Raw genomic sequence first — 4,857 nt, 5'->3', positions numbered from 1 at the left:
TCACAAATACTTTGATTGGTAAACCATCAACAAAGTTAACAATTTTTTGTGGGTTCAGATAAAAGAGTAATTGTGGTAATCTGTTCTTCGGTTTTCTCTAATTTTTTCATTGAAACCAGTATAATCTTAAAAAACAGATTTTATGTCAAAAAGCTGGAGAATAAAGATAACCATTTAATTTCTAATGGCATATTATACTTCCAAAAGTAATTTTCTTTGTCATAAGAAGATGTAACCTAGGCATTGTCTTTCACGCCATAAAAGTAGAATGAAATCACGTGGGATATTTTGTAGTGGCCATTTTTATGCACAAATGCTACTATAAATTTCTTCTAGAAAACACGTGCAAAGAAGCCAAAACCTTGCTTCACAGTTGCAGACTTAATGATGTCCACAAATTCAGCCTTCAGTGAAGCTACTCCAACAAGAAATCCATCAAGATCAGGTTGTACTGCCAATTCAACACAATTTCCAATATTTACAGAGTCACCATAAATAATCTGGGTTGATTCCAGTACTTCAGGACTAAGATTTACCTCAAGCAAATTCCTTAATTCATAGTGCACCCCATGAGCCTGAGTTGGGGTTGCAACTTTTCCAGTTCCAATCGCCCAAACAGGCTCATATGCTATAACGATGTTACTCCAGTCAACCACCTTATCTGCTATTGCTTTGGTTTGTTCAGAAAGTACATTCAATGTATCTCCAGTTTCCCGTTGTTCAAGAGTCTCTCCAACACAAGCTATTACCTTCAAACCTTGAGAAAGTGCATAAGCCACTTTATCTGTAACAAACTCATTATCTTCTTTCAGTAGAAGATTTCTCTCTGAATGATCAAATATGACCCATGGAATGTCCAAATTGATCAACATCTCTACACTATTCTCCAATGAAAGAACTTCCTTTTCTTACCCAACAATTCTGCGTAGCAATTGCGAAATCAGAGCATAGCAAGGCCTTCACTGTTGAAAGAAACACAAGTGGAGGGCTCACAACAACCTCCACGACATCTTCATATGGCACTTCTGCTTCATTAAGAGTACTAACAAGTTTTTTAACCTACTCCAAAGTACCATTGCATTTCCAGTTGCCTCCAATAAAAAAATTACAAACTTACAACCCATTGTGTTCTCGCAAATCGACCAAGGAAACCTCTCCCAAAAAATACACAAAAAAATTACACGAAAGATTCAGGTAGAGATAATTTGTTCTTGGGTTGAACCATAAATAGAATTGTTACTGCTCTCTATTGGCTGAACAATTGACATAAATGTTTTGTGTGTAAAATGTAGGGTTACATTTTGCAAGAACTCCATATCAATTTTTTCATGCCCATCACCTAGAGAAGATAAATAGTATGTGGTAATCATGCCTGTGGAATTTCCCAGCACTAGCTTCATAGATGTATCAATTCTTTCAAAGAAAAACTCCTCATCTGATTGAAATCCCAAACAAGAATAATTGGTAAGAGAAAGTTGGAATTGCTGGTAAACTAAGAGTGCTGGAAACCACCATGGCTGCAAATGCTACCAAGAAAATTTGGCAGATAATGGTGAAGGGTATACCAGCCAATTCTTCCACATGTCATCAAGATATACCTTACCAAAATAGTCTCCAAGAAGAGGCCCTTTGGCTTCTTTTTAGCCAATGTACGTATCACTATCTTAATTGACTCAAAAATGTCACTTGTGCCTCATAGAGTTAAACTTTTGTTCTATAAAGGTTATGATCTTAATTTGACCAAATTAGTGCCTTCAACTATCAATCTCAGTCTTATGTCTGCCATAATATCAATTAAACAAAATTGTTTCCCTAGCTTTGGTTCATTTAAATTGTTTCATTTGTATAAACTTTCCATGTTCTTGAAATGAATTGGAGCTAAATTCAGTATTGATTGGGCTAAATTCTTTAAAAGCTTCGGCCACATTTCAATGAGTTAAACTTTTGTTCTATAAAAGTTATGATGATCTTAATTTGACCAAATTAGTGCCTTCAACTATCAATCTCAGTCTTATGTCTGCCATAATATCAATTAAATAGTGCCTTCAATAAGCCTATACTTGGCTTCATAGGCCTTGGCATGCTCGAAGCTGTCTTAAATCAAGCCAAACCTTGAAGATTTTCCACCTCCAAATTGGGTTCTGAACCCACAGACAAATACTGTCTGCGAATCTCTGACCTCATACAACTTCGCAAGCTTCTCCTTCAGCTTGGCCTTAGATACATTTGGCCTACCAGGATGAAGAACATCAATAACAAATTGCTTCCTTGATAAAAACATGTTAGTCATGAACTTGCGAGTTGATAAGGCAAATGAGGCTTTCGGCCAACACCATGATCTTAAAACATTGACTTCCATAACAGTTGGTGGAGCAGTGACGGTGGAGCAGCGACGGTAGTACAGAGGCCATGGTACAGAGACGTCAAGAGAGCACCCATGGTACAGAGATGTCGGGAGACATTTCAGAAAGTACGTGAAGCCAGCAAGTACCCGAAGACAAACGTCCATTCAACTTTCTCCATGCGTCAAATTTCAATTTGATTGAACAACGAAAACGAAGACTTCAGATTGGCTGGGGTGAAAACAATGTTTTCTCACCTCAAGCCCGAAAATAAAACGCCTCTAGGCGTAATTATCAATGTTGAATATTGGAATATCAAAGGAGGTTACTAAATATTCAAGAAACAAGAAATACCATATTGTAGGCAAAGCTCTAATAAGGACTACACATAGAACTTGACATCACATCAATCTAAAGCCAACAAGATAAAAGTAGGTAGATTCAACCTACAATATTAATACTACTACAAAAAAGATCACATGTTAATAATAACATAAGAAGACGGAGAGAACTTTATGATTATAAGATTTGAGAATCTTGTGGAAGTTCTCCCTTGTTGAATTTAATAGACCAAAATTATAAAGTGAAGAGATGTTGGGGTTCAATTTATAAAGGGACATTTGGAAAGACAAGGGACAATAATAATTGAATATATCGATGATATTGTCAAACATATTCACAAGGAATTACTTGGACAAATGAAATTGTTGAAGAGAGGAATCCACTTGAAATTAGGCCCCAGTAAAAAAAGACTACTAGTCAAGCTAGGATTTTTCAACCATTGGCTCCACCATTAGGAGCCCAACTAATAACAATGATCGTATATAATCAAAGAATACCTTTTCCATTATATGAGGATGATGAATACCCCAAAAGACATTGGTTTATATGTGATAATATATGGTTTGTTATGGTTATATCTGGTGAAACAAAATGAGTGGTACAATTTGTTTGTTCCCTAACACATAGAGCACTTACAAGGTTCATGAACTTCACACATAATAAGTTAGGGATGAAATATGAGGTCAAATATGAATTCTTATCCGTATTCAAAACATAGATGCTAGCCCATAAGCTAAAGGAGATAAATATACAACCCCACTTGCCAATAAGAGATAATGAAAAAAGAATTATTTTTATTTTTACTATATAAGAATTTTTGATATAATGATTTTTTGTTGGTTTACTACAAAATATAAGAGTTCCATCAAGAAATCATGAAATAAAACATATGAAGCGGATTTGAAGACATCCTCATAAATAGGAATAGTGAGGCATGGTCCAATTCGACAAATGATATATTATTGGAAGAAAATTTAGAAAGGTTGCGAAAAATAATCCAAGAAATGACTTTATAATAAAGGAGAGTATAACTCTATTGTATAAATTGTATCTTTGAAGAACATATAAAGGATGGTTACCTTTCAAAACCTTAGCTAATAAAACTACTAAAAATCTAAGGAAAGTAGATTCTTAAAAACAAATTGTGAGATCTATGAAGCTATAACAAATCATGATACAAGGGATTGCCCATATAACATGAAGAATATAAATGTTAGAAAAAATGGCATGTAATTTTTTAATGAACAATTATAATACATTAGAATGTGGCTAAAATTGGAGAAAAATAAACCATCAATCAATATACCACAAAAAGGCAACATAAGAACATCAAGAAGAACAACTATGGATATAGAAGAAAAAGAAGGGTAGAGGAGGTATATGGGGGTGGGGGGGGAGAGGTGACCATGATGGTGGTTGAGAAAGAATATATAGAACATATTGCTTTATATTATATAAAGGGGACCAAATAAGTTATGATTTCCCTTTGAAATAAAGAAGAAATTTGAAGTATTACAACCATTGTGGGGTGGGAGATCATTCTCTTGATGATTGTCCTATCATGTTAAATGAACTTGGGAAAAGAACAATTGTGAACATGTTGTAAGCAACTTCAAATAAAAAAGCAATGAATTCTAAAAAAATAAATGGTGTGAGTAGACTTCAAGCAAGAATAGGGGAAGATGCACACATGCAAAGAACTCCTCATGTTAGATCCCTAAAGAACATAGAAATTGCATATCCAAAACCATCCAAGCAAAGATACTACATAAGAGAAGTAATCACGAAGTTTAAAAGAATAGTTGAGGGGAAAGATCAAGGATCTAGTCACAAAAATTATGATGAAAGCAAAGACACAATAGTTAAAGAAATTCTAAATATATGGATAAATATAATATAGTGACAAGTTTTTTTGATTTTTTGAATTTGGAAGGTTACAACAATGAAACGAATAAAAAGTCAATAAATGATCTATGCTTGGATCACTATTTAATTTTTCATCCATCTTGATTCTTTTAAAGTGGAAAAATTGAAGGAATCAACTTAGAGGAGTAGTTTTATCGATGTGACCCAGTTTGGAGAAATAGTGTATGAAACCTTCTAGGGCCAGTTTGAGGCCTTAAATGACGTTTTTGTGGGGTTAAAGTTTTCTCGCTTTAGCATGAGACCCCAT

At 34.4% G+C, this 4,857-nt stretch overlaps 1 pseudogene; it reads right to left on the bottom strand.

Moving 5' to 3' along the window:
* Positions 1–332: 332 nt before the first annotated feature.
* Positions 333–2,509, bottom strand: LOC149141537 (triosephosphate isomerase, cytosolic pseudogene; annotated as a pseudogene).
* Positions 2,510–4,857: the final 2,348 nt, after the last annotated feature.

Source organism: Pinus tabuliformis, chromosome X (genome assembly GCF_031772625.1).
Source record: "Pinus tabuliformis cultivar Carrire ecotype Pingquan chromosome X, CPIR1, whole genome shotgun sequence".
In the NCBI taxonomy this organism is placed as follows: domain Eukaryota; kingdom Viridiplantae; phylum Streptophyta; class Pinopsida; order Pinales; family Pinaceae; genus Pinus; species Pinus tabuliformis.
Note: the sequence above shows the minus strand (reverse complement) of the source record. Positions and strands in the feature narration are given on the sequence as shown.